This window comes from Corvus hawaiiensis, chromosome 35 (genome assembly GCF_020740725.1).
Source record: "Corvus hawaiiensis isolate bCorHaw1 chromosome 35, bCorHaw1.pri.cur, whole genome shotgun sequence".
Classification (NCBI taxonomy): domain Eukaryota; kingdom Metazoa; phylum Chordata; class Aves; order Passeriformes; family Corvidae; genus Corvus; species Corvus hawaiiensis.
In genome coordinates this window covers 203,073-225,182 of record NC_063247.1, presented here as the reverse complement: position 1 = coordinate 225,182, position 22,110 = coordinate 203,073, and the positions used below count along the sequence as shown (strand labels likewise).

The following is a 22,110-nucleotide window of genomic DNA, read 5'->3' as shown; positions in this document are numbered from 1 at the left end:
CTCCCTTAATTCTGCTCCCAGGGGGCACTGGGGGTGAGGAGGGGCCCAGGTGGGGAGCTCTGAATTGGCAGATCCACCTGGCACCTGGGCAGTCATCAGCGAGAAAAGCTCAGAGTGGCTAAAAATTGTTTAGTGACTTCTTTGATTGGCTGAGGAAAGGCCCAGGAGCTGAGCTAAGGACCAGGAGAGCTCCTGCCCCGATCACCAGCATGGAAACACAGACCCAGTCTGGGGACAGGTTTTGCATTTATTAGCAATGAAATCAGAGCACGAGAATGAGAAGTGAAATAAATCTCTCAAACATTCCCCGCAACCATGGGGATCATCTGGAACAGGGGTCACCAGGTCTCTGCCCAACGGGGGTCACTGTGCATCACCCCACATGGATCCTCTGCTGCGAGATGAAGTTGGAGCTCTTCCTGCACTCAGGGCACTCGCAGGGCCTCTCCCCGGTGTGGATGCGTTTGTGCCTGGTGAGGTCAAAGTTGTACCTGAAGCCCTTCCCGCAGTCGGGGCAGCGGAAGGGCCTCTAATCTGTGTGAATCCGTTGGTGCAGGAGGAGACTGAAGCTGGTCTGAAACCTCTTCCCACACTCCCCACACTCCTAGGGCCGTTTCCTAGTGTGGATCATCTGGTGGCGAATCAGGTAGGCGCTCGTACTGAAGCTCTTCCCACATTCCCCACACACATAGAGCCTCTCCCCTGTGTGGACCTGGCGGTGGCGGATCAGGTTGGAGCTTGTGCTGAAGCTCTTCCCACATTCCCCACACACATAGGGCCGTTCCCCGGTGTGGATCATCCGGTGGTAGATCAGGTTGGTGCTCTGGCTGAAGCTCTTCCCACATTCCAAGCACTTGAAGCGTTTCTCCCTAGCATGACACTGCTCGTGGACCACCAGGTTTGAGCTCTGGCTGGATCTCCGGCCGCCATCCCAGCACAGGGCGGGTCTTTCCTCCTCACAGCTCCCTGGGCTGCGTTTGCAGCCCCTCCTCCTGTGGGATCTCCGGTGGTATTCCTCCCAGCTGGATTCCTGCGATGTGGAGCTACTCAAAACGGCCTCTTCCACCAGGTTCTGCCGCGGGGATTTGTCCTCCCTGGGCTCTGTCCTCAGCTCCTTGTCTGGGGGAGGAAGGACAAGGAGAGGATGGCATTTGCCTCCGTGCCACAGGGAAGGGGAAGGAGATCCCCCCAGTCCGTCCCCGGCAGGACGGTGTCGGCAGCGGGGTTGTCCTGCAGCCGGGGGCGATGCTGGGCTGGGAGATGGAGCAGGAGAGAGGGGGAAACGGGCAGGGACTTCCTCCTCACCTGCCTGGGTGTCCTGGGGCATCTTCCTCTTCCTCACAGCCTCCTCCTCCATCTGGCCAAGTTTTGGGAGTGGGAAATCCTGGTGTGGAGGGAAAAACAAGGTGTGAGTGTGATGGTTTAGGGGTTCCTCCTGCCCAAGTCCTTCTCTAGAAGTCACCGCCCGTATCATGACTGTAAAATCCTCTCAAACACCGTGCTGGTTTTACCTGGCATGAGAAATGAACCCCACTGATCTGCCCCAAGAGAGATTAAGGTGGGAGTTACAATTCACCAAAGAGATAACAAGAAATACCATGACACAGCTGTAACCCACAAAGGCTGAGTATAACCAGGCACCCTGGGACAAGAGCAGAACGGTGGTGGTTAGTTCCTGTGCTGAGCACCACCTGGTGCCGCTGCATGCAAAGCAAAAGGAAAGAAAACAAAACCTGTTGGGCAGAGTGGTGGACACAGTCCTGTCCAAGTGATGGCAGCAGTCTTGTCAACAGCGGTGGTCACAGTCCTCTTGGAGTTCTGCTCCTGCCCTGGATCTGTTAAGTGTAGCCAGAAGGCCCCAAACCCAGATTTTATATGCTCAGGTTCAGGTGGGAATGCTCAGCCCCTCCCCCAGGGCGGGCAGTTTCACAATGGAATGATGTCATCCTGGGAGTCATGGGGTATTTTGGGAGCCTTGATGGTCTCAGTCCTTGCAGCTGCCCATTGTGCTGGGGCCATTCAGTCCATGATGGCCCATCAGCAGAGGTGAGCCCTCAGGCTGGGTGGGACTGTGCTGCTGCTACCCTGGAGGGAGTTATCACAGCTGAGTCATTGGTGTGCAGAAAAAGAAACACTGCCCTGCCTCCCAGGGTTTGCCTCTCCTTCCTTATCTCATTTAACAGCCAGCTCCTCATAGCCTGAGGGGTCGGGGGTGCACTGGGCAGCTCCTGCAAACGACCCATCATGAACAGCTCATCAGAAATGAGATAAGGGGAGTGGAATGCACAGTTTGGTCCCACCCACAGAGGGCTAAAGTGGCCCCCTGCTCCTGTCAGCAGCACAGGCTGGCAGGCAGATGGCATTGTAAGGTCTTGCTCCACTTGGCTTTCAGCCCAGTAACCCACGGGCAGGGTCCCTTCCCACCCCAATCCTTCTGGGCTTCTGGCAGGGACTCGCTTCCCTTTCCTTCCTCCCTCTGCTTCCAGCTGGGAATGTGCTGGGAAATGGCCAGCAAAGCAGCCTTTGCTGTCTGCTCTGGGAGCCCACCCAGCTGCTGGACCTTGTCCCCTGGCCCTGCACAGCTCCCGTGGGAGGCACGGCAGGACCAGCACCCTGCGAGCCTCGGCAATGCCCCTCTGGGATCCACGGCACACCCTCCAGGGATCTGGAATTCCAGTTCCCAGCAAGGAGAAGATGTTCCAGCCCTTGAAGGCAAAGCTCTCAGGAAGGAGCCAGAAGCCAAGTGCAGCAAGATCTTACAGTGACATTTCACTGCCAGCCTTCATCACCTCACCCATGGTTGTTTTAGCTGGTGGATTGGGAACAAAATCAGAGGAGGGCCTTTGGTGGGAGCTGCCCTGGGTCCAGAGAGACACTGAGAGACAAACAGAGCAGGCAAAGAAAGGCAGAAGAGGAAGGAGGACACAAATACAGTCAGCTGAGAAGGTGGCACTCTGGAAACCAGACCAGAACTGACTGAAAATGAATGTTACAGAAAGAAATAATTTGGAATTTTGATTTCCTATCAAAATACCATTTCCTGCCTTTCTCACAAACCTCCTCCTGCTGTCATTCAGCAGTGCTTTCATAAAGTGCTCTGCTCTGAGTGGATGTTCCAGGCTGCAGACACAAGGAAACCCGGAATGGGCTTCTTCCTGCTCCTGGGGAGTTTGACATCCTCACCTGAGGAGATGAGGAGGCGCCAGAAGAAAAGGGCAGCTGGGGTTCACCCTTCCACAGGAATAAGAGGGGGAAAGTCTCTCGTCCTCTCTGTCGCTGCTCCCACAGGGATGTGAAGGCTGATCCCAGACCCCCAAGGGTCACATTCAGGGCTGCCTTCCCACAATGCTCACGTGGAATGGAGGGGCAGCGTGGCAGCACCTGGATCTTGGACCACCCAGCTGCCCCCCATGTTTGGAGGTGCCTAAGGAGGGCTGGGACGGTGACAGGGACATCCTGCAGTGACACCTCAGCTGTCCCGCTCTGCGTGTGCTCAGTCCCATACCTCACCCTGATCCTGATCTCAGTCTCACTCCACGTTTAGACAAACTCACCGTCCCGTGTTTAATCTCATCCCATTCCCAGAATCATCTAGTCCCAGACCCAATCCCAACCCCAGCCCTAAAGCCAATCCTACATTTAGCCTTAACCCCAATCCCAGCTCTAATCCAAATCTCAATCCTAACTCCAACCCCAGCCCCAATCCCAGCCCCTTCCTAAACCCTCAGCCCCAAACCAAATCCCACGTTTAGCCCGAGCTGCAATCCTGGCTGCAATTCCAGCCCCTGCCCCAGCCTCCAGCCTTATCCCAAGTCCCACGTTCAGCTCTAACTCCAAACCCAGCCCCAATTCCAACTCTAACCCCAACCCCAGGGCCAAATTTAGCCCTAACTCCAGCCTCAACACCAGCCCCGGCCCACACTCCAGTCCCACATTTAGCTCTAAATCCAAACCCAGCCCCAGCGGCAGCCCACATCCCATACCATTATTAGAGCTAATCCCAATCCCAGTCCCAGTTCCAGCCCCAATCCCAGCCCCAGCCCTCACCCCAATCCCACCTGTCGTGGGTGTCTCGGTTTTGAAAGACAGGTGTCTGCTAAGGAAGGCAGAAGCCCCCCCTTGAAGTGGCAGATATAACCCCTTTTCCCTCTAAGTTATTATATTTTGAAATCAAGGGCCTTTAGGCGAAGATGTGGGAAATAGGAATAACAGTTCTTTACTATATATATATATATATATATACATATATATATATATATGTATATAACCAGTCAAACAAAACAACAACTCTGGCAGTAACAGCAATCACAAACCCAGTGCCAGCCTTCTCGGCTGTCGGGCCCTTTCCCCTCGGGTGCAGTTCCGCTCGCAGCCGGCAGGGGCGCTGGCGGCTCCCGGTGAGCAGGGCAGGTGCGATGGTTCCCCCGCGGCTGCAGGGGGTGCTCCGGAGCGAGCTCGGGAAACCCGCGGCACCGGTGCCCTGGGATCCCGGGAAGGGATGGAACAAAGGCTTCACAAACCCCTGGGCAGCCGATCCCGGACTCTCAGGAACAGCAGGCTGGAAAGGCAGGCTGGAACGGCAGGCTAGAACGGCAGGCTGGAGCGGCGGGGACGAACGCAAATCCCGGGTGGCAGGCGAGATGTATCCAGATGGGAGAACCCCACGGAAGCCCAGGCAGGCAGGGCGAGCAGGGCTACAGCGTAGCGAAAGCTCGAAGCAGCAGCGGGGCAGGGCAGCCACAGCCCGGTCTCCAGCAGGGCAGGGAAAGCAGCTTTTGGGGTCCCGGCATTGTTTCCAGCAGGAAGAAAGAACGGCCAAAAAGAAAGAAACAGCAGCTCTTTTCTCTGCAGCTTCTCTCTCCGGACGCTCAGAGCGAACTGCCCCCACACCCAGGTGTAGACAAAGGAGTAGCCAGGCCCGCCCCACCCCCCTTTTTGTCTTTCTAAAGTACAGCTATTTGTCCCCTAGCAACATGCATATGGGAAAAAATTCCTTTAACAGGAAAAAAACTAAGACTAAACTGAAACCCCAACATTATCCACCCCGAATTTTTTCCCATACTAACATGTTACATGAAACGTAACTTTTTTTAACCATGTAAATCTATGCATCACCCAGATTATATACAAATATACATGCTGATACTGATACAAGTACAGAGCCATGGGTAGTTCACCCTAAAACAAGGTCCCCTTGAGGTAAGCATCGGGTCTCTCCATCCTTTTGCATCACCCACCAGGTGCAACCTGGTCCCTGAGCAAAAACGACCCCACGGATGGGTTTGTCTTTGCTCAAGGCAGACTTTACCCAAACAGTTTTTCCAAGCATACCTCTCATGTGCACCACTGGAACCTTATCCCCGTCTGTTGTTTGTAGGGGTTCGGATTGGGCAGGGCCTGCTCGGCTGGTGGAGCCTCGGGTGTTAACTAACCAGGTGGCTCTTGCTAAATGCACCTCCCAGTTTTTGAAAGTCCCCCCACCCAGTGCCTTCAAGGTGGTTTTAAGCAGTCCATTACACCGCTCAACCTTCCCAGCTGCTGGTGTGTTGCTGCCTGTTCTGATCTTCCCTTCCCCCCTCCCAAAGACATGTACTCTGAGCTCCTTTGTTCCAAGCGCGGGCAAAGCCAAATGTAACTCAGACTCTTCAGCAGTGTCTGATTGGCCGCTCGCCCCGGGTCCGCCCCCAGTCCTCCCCTTTTCCCTTCTCCGAATAAAAGATGGTCGAGGGGAGGCAAACGCCCTCTCTCAGCTCAGCTACTTTCCTGTAAACATCTCTGGTCGTCCGTCTCATTTTGAAAGCTTCTAACTGCAGGGAATTGAGCGAGCAGGGAGCTATATTTCTCCCTCTTTTGCTTCTGCTGATGGTATTTGCTCTGCAGCTGATTCAGGTACCGATTCTAGAGCTACTAAAGTGCTAGATCGCCCCTGCTACCTCTCAAGGCTGCTCGAGGCTTTCTAAGGCATTGAAATACAAGCGCTAGCCGGTATAAAGCTGAAAAGATACCTTCCACATTTGGCGCCCAACGTGCTATCTCTGAACTCCGGTTCTGAGAGACACTCAGGGTGTCCCGGCAGCTGCGTGTCTGCTGGAGTTAGCTCTGCACGTCCTGCTGTGCCAGCTCTGTGTGGCGAGGTGTTACTTTTTGTGTAACATCGAGCCCAGAGCCTCAGCCTGTACCCTCCCCCACGCCACGTGGCGAGGGAACGGCTGGAAAGCAGAAGACCCTTCTCGCGTTTTTTTTTTTCTCCGGACCTGCTTTCCTGTGATAAATCCAGAATTCTGGTGAGTATTTCCCTGCTGGTTTAGGGGCTCCTGTCTTAAGCTGGTGCCAGTGTAAACTTTCTCTTTTTTTTTTTTCCTCCTTTTTGGCGAGTAAGGGGTTGAGGTTTGCTGTGCATTCATAATGGCATCTGAAGTTTCTGCACACCATAGAGAAATATACCACCAAGTTCAAAGTTACCTTTCTTTAACTGGGCATAAATACCCTAAAAATCTACTTCAATCTTTTGTACAATGGCTTTTTCAGTACTTTCCTAATCTGACCTCCGAAGACATAAGATCTGCTGAATTTTGGGATAAGGTGGGGAGAAAACTCTCCTCTTTGAGGCGTGCAGGAGATGAAACAGTTTCAAAATTCTTTCCTCTCCTGTTACTAAGTTATACTTTGCCAGAGAAAAAGGCAGTACATGAAAAGCCACTGCAAAACCCCCCTGTTAATTCCCTTATACCCTCTTCCAACCCCTGTGTCCCGGACCCCTCTTCCCCTACGCTGGAAAACACAGCTAGAGCAGACTGCTTCTCAGCACAGGAGAGCTATCGTCCTCCTGGCTCACCCGTGTTTCCTCAGCACCCTGCCTTGGATGGGAATCCGGAGCCCATCCCAGGACCTTCCCAACCCCTCTTCTCCACTGCCTTTTCCCCAGTTTCTAGCCCTCATGTTTCAAGCGCGCGTAAAAACCCCTTCTCCCCTGATCTCTTTGTTCCCAGGGACAGCCATTGCCATGTGCTGGCAGCCCGGGAAAAATCCCCTCCCCCCAACCCCTTTTCTCCGAGTTTGTTTGTCTCCAGTAATGGCGGACGCAATGTTCCTTCCTCTCCAAACTACACCTCCCACAATCCCTTTCTCCCCCATCCCACAAATCCCTTCTTGTCCCCATCCCCTCCTACTCCTGTGTCACAACCTGACCCCGCCCCCACAGTGTTGTGTTTCACCCCTCCCTCTGTTCCCGCCCACGGCTCAAGTGCCGCCCCTGCCTCCCACAACCCCGCCCCCGACCCCTCCCCTCCTCCAGCCGTGTCCCCGCCTCCACTCCCCGCCCCTGCCCCTCCACTCCCCGCCCCTGCTTCCCATTGTCCCGCCCCAGGTTCCCACAGTCCTGTGACTGCCCCTCTGAATCCGGGAACCCATGGCTACCAGGAAGTAACTCCAACTGCTTCTACTACACTCTCTTGTACTAGCAATGGAGCTTACCCTGACTGGAAACCCCTTACTTATTCTGATATTAAGGATTTGTGCAAGGCAATTAAGGAGTTTGGAATGCATAGTAATTATTTTAAGAGCCTTTTGAGTGCTACTTTTGCAACTCACTTACTTGTACCTCATGATTTACTTACATTAATGCAAACTCTTCTCACACCTGGTGATTTTATGGTGTGGAAAAAGCAATGGAAAATAATTTTATCTGATTTATTAAAAATTTTATGGCAAACTCCAGATAATTACCTGGATTTTGAAAACAATTATATCACATTAGACCTTTTATCTGGTGACAATAATATGGCAAATCCTCAAAAACAAGCAATGCTTATCCCTCATCCAGTTCTTACTGAAATCACACGTGCTGCTGAAAAGGCCTTAACATTATTACCATCTCAAACTCCTAATTCTCATTATACCACCATCAAGCAATTGCCAAATGAAAATATTATTCACTTTTATAACCGTTTGTACGAAGCTGTCTCTTCCCAGGTCCCTAATCCTGACCTCCAACAAGCGCTCCTACTCGAACTTCTCCAAGTTAATACGAATGATGCTTGCAAACAAGTCATTCTCACTCTCCTGCTGTATCCTCCTCCTACTGTTGAATCCATCCTCGAAGTCTGTACGAAGAAGGTGCAGCTGAACACAGCTGCTCCCTTTTTGAAAAAAGTGGGGATGCTTGGGGAGGTTGTGGAGAATGTTACAGGTACAGGAGAAACTCAATCGCGCGGTAACTTTGTATGCTATCGTTGTCAGAAAAAGGGACATGTAGCTCGCAATTGCAGAGCAATTATAACTGCTGATAAAAACTCTCCAAAGACTGTTTCCCCAGGTCAACAGCAGGGAAACTAGCGACTCAACGCGTCCTAACAGCTCCGCGTTCAGACATAAATAGGGCTGCAGATAAAGCAACTTGGACTTCTGGACTCAGGTTTAAGGTAACCTGTGATAAAGCACACCATTTCAACAACAACAAACAGACTGTAATACCCATTTCATTCCAGAATGTGGACCACATGCCAGAATTTACATACCTTTTTGTTATTGGGGACACTCGGGAAACACCTGCTGGGATAGAGGTTACACCCACACTCATGAAAGTGGATCAGAACGGGTGTTCTAACCTAATGGTACAATGTATATATCCACCGTACTTTATGCCTAAAGGTCAAGTCATTGCACAGGCCTTTCCACTGCCCTATAAATACCTGCCCACAGATGGTCATATCCCAGCCATCTGTTGGACTGAGGTTTTGGGAAACGACAAACCTGTAATAGAATGTAAGCTCCGTTACAAATCACATAAAATCAGTATAATGGGAATGATAGACACAGGTGCTGATGTGTCTGTCATTCCATTTGATAAGTGGCCTACGCAATGGGAATTGCAATCTCAGGGCATCATACAAGGGATTGGAGGCACCCAAATTGCAAAGCAGTCCAAACACACCATCCAAATTGAAGGTCCTGAAGGACAAATAGCGACACTTCGTCCGTATGTCCTAGACACCAAATTCACCCTGTGGGGAAGGGATGCCATGTCTCAGTGGGGAACAAAAATTGATATCACGCCTAGACATCAAAATTTTCCCTTGCAGGCCACTGAAGCAGAGTGCCATCCACAGAAATTAACTTGGAAAACAGATGAACCCGTGTGGGTTAACCAGTGGTCGTTAAAAAAAGAAAACTTAGAGGCACTCAAAACATTAGTAGCTGAACAATTGGCTAAAGGAAATATAGTTCCAACTAACAGCCCATGGAACACACCCGTGTTTGTAATCCAAAAACCGGGAAAGAACAAATATAGGCTACTCCAAGATCTTAGAGAAGTTAATAAGGTTATTGAAGACATGGGACCCCTTCAACCAGGTATGCCATCACCTTCAATGCTCCCACAACATTGGCATTTAGCTGTTCTTGACATTAAAGATTGCTTCTTTCATATTCCACTCCACCCTGCAGATGCCCCCCGATTTGCATTTTCTGTACCATCTCTTCATCGTGAAACTCCCATGGAACGTTATCATTGGCTTGTGCTTCCCCAAGGTATGAAAAATTCCCCAACTCTCTGCCAAGAGTATATTGCTAAAATTCTATCTCCCATCCGTGCCAAAGCAGAGAAAGCCATCATCCTGCATTACATGGATGATGTGCTGGTGTGTGCTCCCAATAATCAGTATCTCGAGCAGACACTTAACATGGTGGTTGAGGCCCTAGAGGCCAAGGGCTTTGAATTACAACCTGAAAAAATGCAGAGAACAAGCCCTTGGAAATACCTCGGACTCAAAATCACAGAAACCTCTATCACCCCAACACCTGTCACCATTAATAATAACCCAAAAACACTAGAGGAAGTGCAACAGATCTGTGGGACACTGAAGTATTTAAGGTCCTGGTTAGGACTCACCACAGAGGATGTAGCTCCTCTTGCAAACCTAGTAAAAGGGGAAGGCGGTCCAGCATCCCCTAGATCCCTGACAGAAGAGGCAAGGCAGTCTCTCAAAAAGATACAAGAGCTCATTTCCACCAGACAAGCGCACAGGTATCAGCCCTCCCTACCCTTTAAGCTTGTCATTCTAGGGAAGGTACCACGCTTTCATGGCCCCATATTTCAGTGGGACAAAGAGCAGAAGGAACCCCTCATCATAATTGAATGGGTATTCCTTCCACTCCAACCTCCTAAAACCATCACACAGCCACAAGAACTAATGGCAAAAATTATCATGAAGGGTAGAGCAAGGCTCCGCACCCTGGCAGGATGTGACTTTGCATGCATCTATTTACCTGTAACAACTGACACATTAGATCACCTACTCCAAAATAATATAAATTTACAATTTGCATTAGATAGTTACTCAGGCCAAATCTCAAATCATTACCCAAAACATGACATGTTTAATCTGCCATTCTCTTTCATCCCTCGAGAGATTCAAAGTAGAAAACCCCTCGATGCGATTACCGTTTTTACTGATGCCTCAGGAAAACGTAAAAAGTCCGTGGTCACATGGAAAAATCCAAAGACACAAAAGTGGGAATCTGACATCGAGGTAATCCAGGGATCACCACAAGTAGCTGAATTAGAAGCTGTTGTTAGAGCATTTGAGAGGTTCAAAGAACCCTTTAATTTGGTCACAGACTCAGCATATGTAGCTGGAGTAACTGTTAGAGCTGAGCATGCTCTCCTAAAAGAAATCTCAAACAAGAAAATTTATGATTTACTCTCAAAATTAATTTATCTGGTTTCCCACAGAGAGCATCCCTATTTTGTCATGCATGTGAAATCACATACAAACCTGCCAGGATTTATTGCAGAGGGTAATCGTAGATCTGATGCTCTGGCTATGCCAGCAGACATAGTTCTATCAGCCGACTTACCAAAGCTCCCCCAAGTTTTTGAACAAGCAAAATTGAGCCATGCCATGTACCATCAAAATATTCCTGCTCTTATCCGCATGTTCCATCTGTCGCGGACACAGGCAAAAGCAATAGTGGCAACGTGTCCCAACTGCCAGAAGCTACAGCTTCCATCACTGGGCATGGGGGTCAATCCCAGAGGCATTAATAGCGGTGAAGTGTGGCAAATGGACGTCACACATTTCCCCGAATTTGGGAGATTAAAATACGTTCATGTTTCTATTGATACCTTCTCTGGTGCTATGTATGCCTCTGCACATGCAGGTGAAAAGGCTAAGGATGTTGAAAAACATCTTGTCCAAGCTTTTGCTGTGCTCGGTATACCTGAGGAGATAAAAACTGATAATGGACCTGCCTACACCTCCCAGGAGTTTAAAAACTTTCGTCAGCAGTGGGGATTTTGACATGTTACAGGTATTCCTCACTCCCCAACTGGACAAGGCATTGTTGAACGTGCCCATCAAACCCTCAAGCGAATGCTGCTACAACAATCAGGGACCACCAAACTCAACTCACCTGTCCTCAGACTCAGCAAAGCACTGTTTACCATAAACTTCCTGAATGGCACCTTTGAGGATCCAAACCCTCCCATCTATCGTCATTTCCAGAACACCAGGAGGCAGAAACTGAAGGAAAATCCAGAAGTCCTGATCCGGGACCCAGAGACTCAAAAAATCCAAGGACCGTACAAACTTGTAACTTGGGGACGTGGGTATGCCAGTGTATCTACCCCTCAAGGACTGAGATGGATCCCAGGGAAGTGGGTAAAACCTTATGTCACTTCCTCAAAAGTTAAGGAGGTTAAAACTGCCTCCTGGAAGAGACGCCGTAAAAAGAATCCTAATTTTGCACCTTCATGTAAACCCCCTACTGCAGATCTTCATGTTAATCCCTTAAGTTAAGTTGCACTGTTTTGCACTCAGGTTTTTGCACTGTATTTTGTAAATCTTCATCCTGATACTCCATACCATAGATGTCCTGACTAAACCCCTGAGTTTTGACTGGGGAACTAGTTTAAAGGCATCCTAGGTACTGTCGAGTTGTAGGGACGATAGATTACAATTATATTTTGCACTGTTGTTTTGTTACTGTTCTATGCACTTTTAAGTTACTAAGAGTTACAACCCAGCTTTAAAGAAAAAAAAATAGGGAATTGTTGCTGCCTGTTCTGAGCTTCCCCTCCCCCCTCCCAAAGACATGTGCTCTGAGCTCCTTTGTTCCAAGCGCGGGCAAAGCCAAATGTAACTCAGACTCTTCAGCAGTGTCTGATTGGCCGCTCGCCCCGGGTCCGCCCCCAGTCCTCCCCTTTCCCCTTCTCCTAATAAAAGATGGTCGAGGGGAGGCAAACGCTCTCTCTCAGCTCAGCTACTTTCCTGTAAACATCTCTGGTTGTCTGTCTCATTTGAAAGCTTCTAACTGCAGGGAATTGAGCGAGCAGGGAGCTATATTTCTCCCTCTTTGCTTCTGCTGATGGTATTTGCTCTGCAGCTGATTCAGGTACCGATTTTAGAGCTACTAAAGTGCTAGATCGCCCTTGCTACCTCTCAAGGCTGCTCGAGGCTTTCTAAGGCATTGAAATACAAGCGCTAGCCGGTATAAAAGCTGAAAAGATACCTTCCACATCTCTGGACCCAGGGCAGCTCCCACCAAAGGCCCTCCTCTGATTTTGTTCCCAATCCACCAGCTAAAACAACCATGGGTGAGGTGATGAAGGCTGGCAGTGAAATGTCACTGTAAGATCTTGCTGCACTTGGCTTCTGGCTCCTTCCTGAGAGCTTTGCCATCAAGGGCAGAACATCTTCTCCTTGCTGGGAACTGGAATTCCAGATCCCTGGAGGGTGTGCCGTGGATCCCAGAGGGCCATTGCCGAGGCTCACAGGGTTCTGGTCCTACCGTGCCTCCCACGGGAGCTGTGCAGGGCCAGGGGACAAGGTCCAGCAGCTGGGTGGGCTCCCAGAGCAGACAGCAAAGGCTGCTTTGCTGGCCATTTCCCAGCACATTCCCAGCTGGAAGCAGAGGGAGGAAGGAAAGGGAAGCGAGTCCCTGCCAGAAGCCCGGAAGGACTGGGGTGGGAAGGGACCCTGCCCGTGGGTTACTGGGCTGAAAGCCAAGTGGAGCAAGACCTTACAATGCCATCTCCCTGCCAGCCTGTGCTGCTGACAGGAGCAGGGGGCCACTTTAGCCCTCTGTGGGTGGGACCAAACTGTGCATTCCACTCCCCTTATCTCATTTCTGAAGAGCTGTTCATGATGGGTCGTTTGCAGGAGCTGCCCAGTGCACCCCCGACCCCTCAGGCTATGAGGAGCTGGCTGTTAAATGAGATAAGGAAGGAGAGGCAAACCCTGGGAGGCAGGGCAGTGTTTCTTTTTCTGCACACCAATGACTCTACTGTGATAACTCCCTCCGGGGTAGCAGCAGCACAGTCCCACCCAGCCTGAGGGCTCACCTCTGCTGATGGGCCATCATGGACTGAATGGCCCCAGCACAATGGGCAGCTGCAAGGACTGAGACCATCAAGGCTCCCAAAATATCCCATGACTCCCAGGATGACATCATTCCATTGTGAAACTGCCTGCCCTGGGGGAGGGGCTGAGCATTCCCACCTGAACCTGAGCATATAAAATCTGGGTTTGGGGCCTTCTGGCAACACTTAACAGATCCAGGGCAGGAGCAGAACTCCAAGAGGACTGTGACCACCGCTGTTGACAAGACTGCTCCCATCACTTGGACAGGACTGTGTCCACCACTCTGACCAACAGGTTTTGTTTTCTTTCCTTTTGCTTTGCATGCAGCGGGACCAGGTGGTGCTCGGCACAGGAACTAACCACCACTGTTCTGCTCTTGTCCCAGGGTGCCTGGTTATACTCAGCCTTTGTGGGTTACAGCTGTATCATGGTATTTCTTGTCATCTCTTTGGTGAATTGTAACTCCCACCTTAATCTCTCTTGGGGCAGATCAGTGGGGTTCATTTCTCATGCCAGTTAAAACCAGCACGGTGTTTGAGAGGATTTTACAGTCATGATACAGCCGGTGACTTCTAGAGAAGGACTTGGGCAGGAGGAACCCCTAAACCATCACACTCACACCTTGTTTTTCCCTCCAAACCAGGATTTCCTACTTCCAAACCTTGGCCAGATGGAGGAGGAGGCTGTGAGGAAGAGGAAGATGCCCCGGAACACCCAGGCAGGTGAGGTGGAAGTCCCTGCCCCTTTCCCCCTCTCTCCTGCTCCATCTCCCAGCCCAGCATCGCCCCCGGCTGCAGGACAACCCCGCTGCCGATGCCGTCCTGCCAGGGACGGACTGGGGGGATCTCCTTCCCCTTCCCTGTGGCACGCAGGCAAATGCCATCCTCTCCTTGTCCTTCCTCCCCCAGACAAGGAGCTGAGGACAGAGCCCTGGGAGGACAAATCCCCGCGGCAGAACCTGGTGGAAGAGGCCGTTTTGAGCAGCTCCACATCGCAGGAATCCAGCGGGGAGGAAAACCACCGGAGATCCCACAGGAGGAGGGGCTGCAAACGCAGCCCAGGGAGCTGCGAGGAGGAAAGACCCACCCTGTGCCGGGATGGCGGCCGGAGATCCAGCCAGAGCTCAAACCTGGTGGTCCACGAGCAGTGTCATGCTAGGGAGAAACGCTTCAAGTGCTTGGAATGTGGGAAGAGCTTCAGTAACCGCTCCCACCTGATTCCCCACCAGATGATCCACACAGATGAGAGGCCCTTCGGCTGCCTCGACTGTGGGAAGGGCTTCAGGTACAACTCCGACCTCACCAGGCACAAACGCATCCACACCGGGGAGAGGCCCTACGAGTGTCCCGAGTGCGGGAAGAGCTTCTCCAGGAGCTCTCACTTGACCACACACCAACAGTGCCACCAGTAAGGGAAGCCCTGCGAGTGCCCTGAGTGCAGGAAGAGCTCCAACTTCATCTCGCAGCAGAGGATCCATGTGGGGTGATGCACAGTGACCCCCGTTGGGCAGAGACCTGGTGACCCCTGTTCCAGATGATCCCCATGGTTGCGGGGAATGTTTGAGAGATTTATTTCACTTCTCATTCTCGTGCTCTGATTTCATTGCTAATAAATGCAATCCCTGTCCCCAGACTGGGTCTGTGTTTCCATGCTGGTGATCGGGGCAGGAGCTCTCCTGGTCCTTATCTCAGCTCCTGGGCCTTTCCTCAGCCAATCAAAGAAGTCACTGAACAATTTTTAGCCACTCTGAGCTTTTCTCGCTGATGACTGCCCAGGTGCCAGGTGGATCTGCCGCACCCAGAGCTCCCCACCTGGGCCCCCCTCACCCCCAGTGCCCCCCGGGAGCAGAATTAAGGGAGAGGGGAGGTTTCAGCACCTGCCAAGTGCTGGGGATGGGGCAGCTGGGGCCATAGTGGTGGCACTGGTGGTGCTGGGAGCCCCCCTGGCCACAGGCATGGAGCTCTCAGGTGAGCCGAGGGGGTGGAAGAGGACGCGGGTATGGTGGGGAAGGTGGGGAGAGGAGGGAAAATGGGTGTGTGGGACCCATAAAATGAGTTGGAGGGGGAGTGGGACCCCCGAAAGCAAGAATGGGAAGGGGGCTGAGGACTGGGGGATGATGGGAGAGGTGTGGGAAAGCTTAGAAATTAGGGAATGGGAAGGGTGGGATCCCAAAACTGAGCAGGAGGGGGCTGGGGATTGGGAGGATTGTGTGAAAAGGTTTGGGAAAGGGTCAAAAGTGGGGACTGGGACCCCCAAACTGATGGGGGCAGGGGCTGGCAGCTGGGGATTGATGGGAAAGGAGGGGAGTAAATGGAAAAAGGGTGGAAATGAGGGTGGGACTGCGGGAAGGAAGGTCCCATGGCGGCCGTGGAGCAAGGGCTTATGGAGTGGGGATCCAGGGTGGCTCCCTGAGCTCTTGGCTTGCTGTAGCGTGCTGGGGGCTGCTGGGGGAGCACCCCCTGACCTGTGTCTTGCTTACACAGGGCTCTTCCCCACATGGTAAAGTCCGAGTGTCGCTTCATTAATGGTACCAAACAGGCGAGGTTGGTGGTGAGGTTCAGCTACAGCCTGGAGCAGCTCCTGCACTTGGACAGCAAGGTGGGGCACTGCGTGGGGGACACACTGTATGGGGAGAAACAGGCCCGCTACTGGAACACTGTCCTGGGGTGATGTTATGAGGCTGCTTTATTCCTTAACCCTCCGCTCAATGCCCAAGGACGCTGTGTCTTTAGGATGGACCCAGGGCTGGGGCTGGATCCACGGGGCCCGGGTGCGGGTCGGTTCAACAGCTAGAGCCCAACGGCTCGGGGGCTCCGGGGTCTCGGCAGGGCCTGGGACGGAGTGCGCCGGGAGCGTTGTGTGGCTCCTTGGGTTTTTGGTGTTCTGGCTAGCTGGAAAAAGGTTCTGTTGGTTTTTCTTGTTCTTTTTCTCTTCCCTCCCCTTGCCTCACTGCCTCCCTTCCCTACGATCCAGGGAGCCTGCGAGTTGGCACTGGTGGGCCCGCGGGGTGGCCCTGGCTGGTCCGAGCCCATGTGTCTTTTGCTTCTCCAGGAATTTGTTGTACTTCGGGGGTTTTTTTTTCCCCCTGTTCTACCCTGCTTTGTTTGGTGTTAATAAACAGTTTGGGGTTTATTTCCCACTTCCAGTTCTTGTGACCCACTTGTCTTACTGGTGGAGGAAAAGGGGAGGCCCTTTTCCCTTTGGAGGAGACACTGATTCCAGAGTGTTTCCTCCTGAGGTCTTGTCTCCAAAACCAAGACATAAATTTGGCGCCCAACTTAAGGGGCACGTGGAAGCGGAAAAAAAATTAAAATCATTTTGGTTTGAATCACTTTTGTATTGAGGTACAGCAGTAAGACTGTCCAGAGACTGAGAGCTTCAGGGCCCCTTGTCATCCCTTGGTCGATACTTAGATCACATGACAGGGACCCCAAATGCCTCGCTTCAGTGCCATCCAGAATTGTACCATCGCCTTCAGCGTTCCAGATTCGGACCATCCAACTTCATATAGTTTCATCAGGCCGCTGGGTGTAATCCTTCCTCAGGGTACGATGGCCCTCTGTGGACAGGACTCGGTAATGATTTCAGGTTCCACTTCCTCTTCTGGCTGTGAAGGTCCTGGCTGCTCATCATCATCCACCGGGCAAATGGATTTGGCTTTGTGTTTCTTTCTCTGGACAGGGGCAATTGTTGTTGGTTTAGGCTCCCCATCTGCTTTAGCTGCAGCTGGAGTGATTGGGGCGTCTGCTGGCTTATTCTCCTGCCCCTCTGGCTGTATCTTCTGCCCTACAGAATCCAGCAGTGTGCGGTAAGCGTTAGCCAGGACCCAGCACATGACAATGAGCTTTTCCTTTTCATCAGTGTTGTTATTGCAGTTTTCCTTCAGCTACTTCCCCACCTCAGCTGGATTCTGAATTCGTTCAGGAGGGAAGTTCCAGGCTACTGGCTCAGAACAGTGCTTCAGGGTCAGGCCTATGTCCTCCCATACCCCACAGCACTTTGGATTTTCTGCAACTGGGGCAGGTGTCTGGGCAACTCCTCTGGAGATCTCAGCCCTTTTTTTAGACAAGCTGGAGACCACATAGAGAAACCCTGCTAGATAACATAACAAGGAGGTGGCATCTTTGACATCCAGGGGAAACTGGACACTTTCAAAAGGTGACGTGCCAGATCTGAAGGGGAAGAAGGAGATGAAGGGCTGGGAGTTATCATCCCCTGCTTTTCCCCTAACAAACTGGGTGTGTAATTGCTAATACATTCCAAAAGGAAACTACCAAGGCCAGAATGGGAAAACAACATGACATACACCTTCTCCATGGCTTCCATTACTTCAGCCAAACTTCGATGAATCACTACCACCAGGCATATTAAAATGGCAGTGCTGATTCTTCATCCTGACTTATAAAAGTGTAAGCCAGGGACCCGACTGCCCATAGCTGTGGACGTGTACTTATGGCTAGCTTCCACAGAAAAATTATTAAATCAAGCAGCATGGTCTTACTGCTGTACCTCAATACAAAAGTGATTCAAACCAAAATGGTTTTGATTATTTTTTCCACTTCCACGTGCCCCTTAAGTTGGGCGCCAAATTTATGTCTTGGTTTTGGAGACGAGACTTCAGCAGGAAACACTCTGGAATGAGTGTCTCCTCCAAAGGGAAAAGGCCCTCCCCTTTCCTCCACCAGTAAGACAAGTGGGTCACAAGAACTGGAAGTGGGAAATAAACCTCAAACTGTTTATTAGAAAAAAACAAATCAGGGTAGAACAGGGGGAAAAAAACCCCGAAATACAACAAATTCCCAGAGAGGGAACAGACACATGGGCTCAGACCAGCCGGGGCCACCCCGCGGGCCCACCAGGGCCAACTCGCAGGCTCCCTGGACCGTAGGGAAGGGAAGGGGGGCAGTGAGGCAAGGGGAGGGAAGAGAAAAAGAACAGGAAAAACCAACAGAACCATTTTCCAGCTAGCCAGAACACCAAAAACCCAAGGAGCCACACAGCGCTCCCGGCGCACTCCCTCCCAGGCCCTGCCGAGACCCCGGAGCCCCCGAGCCGTTGGGCTCTAGCTGTTGAACCGACCCGCACCCGGGCCCCGTGGATCCAGCCCCAGCCCTGGGTCCATCCTAAAGACACAGCGTCCTTGGGCATTGAGCGGAGGGTTAAGGAATAAAGCAGCCTCATAACATCACCCCAGGACAGTGTTCCAGTAGCGGGCCTGTTTCTCCCCATACCGTGTGTCCCCCACGCAGTGCCCCACCTTGCTGTCCAAGTGCAGGAGCTGCTCCAGGCTTTAGCTGAACCTCACCACCAACCTCGCCTGTTTGGTACCATTAATGAAGCGACACTCGGACTTTACCATGTGGGGAAGAGCCCTGTCTATGCAGGACACAGGTCAGGGGGTGCTCCCCCAGCAGCCCCCAGCACGCTACAGCAAGCCAAGAGCTCAGGGAGCCACCCTGGATCCCCACTCCACAGCCCCTTGCTCCACAGCCACCATGGGACCTTCCTTCCCACAGTCCCACCCTCATTTCCACCCTTTTTCCATTTACTCCCCTCCTTTCCCATCAATCCCCATTTGCCAGACCCTGCCGCCATCAGTTTGGGGGTCCCAGTCCCCCCTTTTGACCCTTTCCAAACCCTTTTCACACAATCCTCCCAATCCCCAGCCCCCTCCTGCTCAGTTTTCAGATCCCACCCTTCCCATTCCTCTCCCATCATCCCCCAGTCCTCAGCCCCTTTCCCATTCTTGCTTTAGGGGGTCCCACTCCCCCTCCAACTCATTTTATAGGTCCCACACACCCATTTTCCCTCCTCTCCCCACCTTTCCCACCATGCCCGGACTCCTCTTCCCACCCCCTCGGCTCACCTGAGAACTCCATGCCTGTGGCCAGGGGGGCTCCCTGCACCACCAGTGCCACCAGTATGGCCCCAGCTGCCCCATCCCCAGCTCTGGGCAGATGCTGAAACCTCCCCTCTCCCTTAATTCTGCTCCCGGGGGGCACTGGGGGTGAGGAGGGGCCCAGGTGGGGAGCTCTGGGTGGGGCAGATCCACCTGGCACCTGGGCAGTCATCAGCGAGAAAAGCTCAGAGTGGCTAAAAATTGTTTAGTGACTTCTTTGATTGGCTGAGGAAAGGCCCAGGAGCTGAGATAAGGACCAGGAGAGCTCCTGCCCCGATCAGCAGCACGGAAACACAGACCCAGTCTGGGGACAGGGATTGCATTTATTAGCAATGAAATCAGAGTACGAGAATGAGAAGTGAAATAAATCTCTCAAACATTCCCCGCAACCATGGGGATCATCTGGAACAGGGGTCACCAGGTCTCTGCCCAACGGGGGTCACTGTGCATCGCCCCACATGGATCCTCTGCTGCGAGATGAAGTTGGAGCTCTTCCTGCACTCAGGGCACTCGCAGGGCCTCTCCCCAGTGTGGATGCGTTTGTGCCTGGTGAGGTCGGAGCTGTACCTGAAGCCCTTCCCGCAGTCGGGGCAGCGGAAGGGCCTCTCATCTGTGTGAATCCGCTGGTGCAGGAGGAGACTGAAGCTGGTCTGAAACCTCTTCCCACACTCCCCACACTCGTAGGGCCGTTTCCTAGTGTGGATCATCTGGTGGCGAATCAGGTAGGCGCTCGTACTGAAGCTCTTCCCACATTCCCCACACATATAGAGCCTCTCCCCTGTGTGGACCTGGCGGTGGCGGATCAGGTGGGAGCTTGTGCTGAAGCTCTTCCCACATTCCCCACACACATAGAGCCTCTCCCCTGTGTGGACCTGGCGGTGGCGGATCAGGTGGGAGCTTGTGCTGAAGCTCTTCCCACATTCCCCACACACATAGGGCCGTTCCCCAGTGTGGATCAACCGGTGGTGGATCAGGTCGGTGCTCTGGCTGAAGCTCTTCCCACATTCCAAGCACTTGAAGCGTTTCTCCCTAGCATGACACTGCTCGTGGACCACCAGGTTTGAGCTCTGGCTGGATCTCCGGCCGCCATCCCGGCACAGGGTGGGTCTTTCCTCCTCACAGCTGCCTGGGCTGCGTTTGCAGCCCCTCCTCCTGTGGGATCTCCGGTGGTATTCCTCCCCATTGGATTCCTGCGATGTGGAGCTGCTCAAAATGGCCTCTTCCACCAGGTGCTGCCGCGGGGATTTGTCCTCCCTGGGCTCTGTCCTCAGCTCCTTGTCTGGGGGAGGAAGGACAAGGAGAGGATGGCATTTGCCTCCGTGCCACAGGGAAGGGGAAGGAGATCCCCCCAGTCCGTCCCAAGCAGGACGGCGTCGGCAGCGGGGTTGTCCTGCAGCCGGGGGCGATGCTGGGCTGGGAGATGGAGCAGGAGAGAGGGGGAAACGGGCAGGGACTTCCTCCTCACCTGCCTGGGTGTCCTGGGGCATCTTCCTCTTCCTCACAGCCTCCTCCTCCATCTGGCCAAGTTTTGGGAGTGGGAAATCCTGGTGTGGAGGGAAAAACAAGGCGTGAGTGTGATGGTTTAGGGGTTACTCCTGCCCAAGTTCTTCTCTAGAAGTCACCGGCTGTATCATGACTGTAAAATCCTCTCAAACACCGTGCTAGTTTTACCTGGCATGAGAAATGAACCCCACTGATCTGCCCCAAGAGAGATTAAGGTGGGAGTTACAATTCACCAAAGAGATGACAAGAAATACCATGACACAGCTGTAACCCACAAAGGCTGAGTATAACCAGGCACCCTGGGACAAGAGCAGAACGGTGCTGGTTAGTTCCTGTGCCGAGCACCACCTGGTCCCGCTGCATGCAAAGCAAAAGGAAAGAAAACAAAACCTGTTGGTCAGAGTGGTGGACACAGTCCTGTCCAAGTGATGGGAGCAGTCTTGTCAACAGCGGTGGTCACAGTCCTCTTGGAGTCCTGCTCCTGCCCTGGATCTGTTGAGTGTAGCCAGAAGGCCCCAAACCCAGATTTTATATGCTCAGGTTCAGGTGGGAATGCTCAGCCCCTCCCCCAGGGCGGGCAGTTTCACAATGGAATGATGTCATCCTGGGAGTCATGGGATATTTTGGGAGCCTTGATGGTCTCAGTCCTTGCAGCTGCCCATTGTGCTGGGGCCATTCAGTCCATGATGGCCCATCAGCAGAGGTGAGCCCTCAGGCTGGGTGGGACTGTGCTGCTGCTACCCCGGAGGGAGTTATCACAGCTGAGTCATTGGTGTGCAGAAAAAGAAACACTGCCCTGCCTCCCAGGGTTTGCCTCTCCTTCCTTATCTCATTTAACAGCCAGCTCCTCATAGCCTGAGGGGTCGGGGGTGCACTGGGCAGCTCCTGCAAATGACCCATCATGAACAGCTCATCAGAAATGAGATAAGGGGAGTGGAAAGCACAGTTTGGTCCCACCCACAGAGGGCTAAAGTGGCCCCCTGCTCCTGTCAGCAGCACAGGCTGGCAGGCAGATGGCATTGTAAGGTCTTGCTCCACTTGGCTTTCAGCCCAGTAACCCACGGGCAGGGTCCCTTCCCACCCCAGTCCTGCCGGGCTTCTGGCAGGGACTCGCTTCCCTTTCCTTCCTCCCTCTGCTTCCAGCTGGGAATGTGCTGGGAAATGGCCAGCAAAGCAGCCTTTGCTGTCTGCTCTGGGAGCCCACCCAGCTGCTGGACCTTGTCCCCTGGCCCTGCACAGCTCCCGTGGGAGGCACGGCAGGACCAGCACCCTGCGAGCCTCGGCAATGCCCCTCTGGGATCCACGGCACACCCTCCAGGGATCTGGAATTCCAGTTCCCAGCAAGGA

The 22,110-nt window shown here is 52.7% G+C and overlaps 1 pseudogene; it reads right to left on the bottom strand.

Annotated features, from left to right (window-relative positions):
• Positions 1–252: 252 nt before the first annotated feature.
• On the bottom strand, positions 253–20,761 carry LOC125319002 (annotated as a pseudogene).
• Positions 20,762–22,110: the final 1,349 nt, after the last annotated feature.